The sequence below is a fragment of the Muntiacus reevesi genome, chromosome 1, assembly GCF_963930625.1.
Source record: "Muntiacus reevesi chromosome 1, mMunRee1.1, whole genome shotgun sequence".
Taxonomy (NCBI): domain Eukaryota; kingdom Metazoa; phylum Chordata; class Mammalia; order Artiodactyla; family Cervidae; genus Muntiacus; species Muntiacus reevesi.
In genome coordinates, this window is record NC_089249.1 from 178,251,789 (window position 1) to 178,253,041 (window position 1,253).

The 1,253-nt window shown below is 64.6% G+C and overlaps 1 protein-coding gene across 3 annotated transcripts in view; it reads right to left on the bottom strand.

The window, feature by feature from the left end:
* The window catches only part of HDLBP (high density lipoprotein binding protein), a 56,290-nt gene that overhangs the window by 54,278 nt on the left and 759 nt on the right, over positions 1 to 1,253 (bottom strand). The gene's annotated exons all lie outside the window — the stretch shown is intronic.

Sequence of the window (1,253 nt, forward strand, 5' to 3'; positions counted from 1 at the left end):
CAAACCTAAAATTCTGGTGATAAGCGGGTGGTTAATGTCTCAGATCCGGAGAACTGGGAGTTCAAACAACGGAAGCCATTCTGAACCAAATAGCTTCTGAACTACTTTAGGACTCTAATATATTAAACCGTACTTCTTGAGCTGAGCGTTGGGGTGCTTCGTGCTCAGAGTCATCAAACACCACCCTAAGCACTAGACTTCGTCCAACGTCTCATTAGCCCAGGTTGCTCCCAGAAACCCACATGGAGCTTGTTCTGTAGAAGAGTACTAGCAGCTGCCTCAGACAAAATCCTAACTGTGACGCACCCCGTCGTAACAGGGCCTCAGAGAGCCACCTGCCAAGGAAGCGCCCGTCCCGTCGTGTCCTGCTGCGGGCACCGCCGTAGGTGCCGGCGATCCTGAAAGCAGCCGAAGACACGAACCGAGTACCTCAAGGGTAAACCACCCTGTTCCTGAGGATTCCGCTAAGATTCACCTACATTCCTTCGGACCGTGCTTAATGACACAGAGGCCGGCCTTCCACCGGTTTTACGTGGCGCCAGGACGCCACGCAGGGACTGCCCTCCCCGTCCCCAGTGGGCCGGGAGGGGACGCCCGGCCCTGAGCGCTTCACTTTCCAAAGACGTCTAGTCAGGACGCCCTTCGGGCACAACACCTTCGGGCTCCCCGCGCCGCGAGGGCGCCCCGCGGAAACTCCAGAGTTGTGTTTACTGACAGTCGAGGCATTCGCGCCCAGCCTCCCGGCCAGCTCCCGGGCCTGCAGGTCGCGGGAGCCGGGGCAAACCGGCCAGACCCGGCCGGCCCCCGCCGGGCACGTCGCCCTCCCGCCCCGAGCCGCGCAGCCGCAGTTGGCTCGGAGGAGCCCCCAGGCCTCACCTAGCGCAAGACAGGGGCCGCCCACCCGCCCGCCCTCCCGTCACGAGCGGGCCCCAGCCCTGGGCTCAGGAAGGCCACGTCCCCAGGGACGGGCGCCCAACTCTATGGTCCGCGCAGGAGCCGCAGGCCCACGTGACCCGCGGCAGCCAATGGAGGCGAGGGCCGATCACCGAGACGACGGCGGCCCGGGGCTAGAACAGCCCCGCCGGGCCGCTCGCCGTCCCTCCCCGGCCCAGCTCCGGCATTCCCTGCTCGGTGCTGCCGCCATCTTCCTGGAGGAGAGACTCAGAGGCGAAGGGTCCCCCCCTCCCCGTGGTCGTTCCGAACTCTTACGGCCAGCGGCCCTGCCCCCGTCCGCCTCTCTCCTCTTCCTTGGT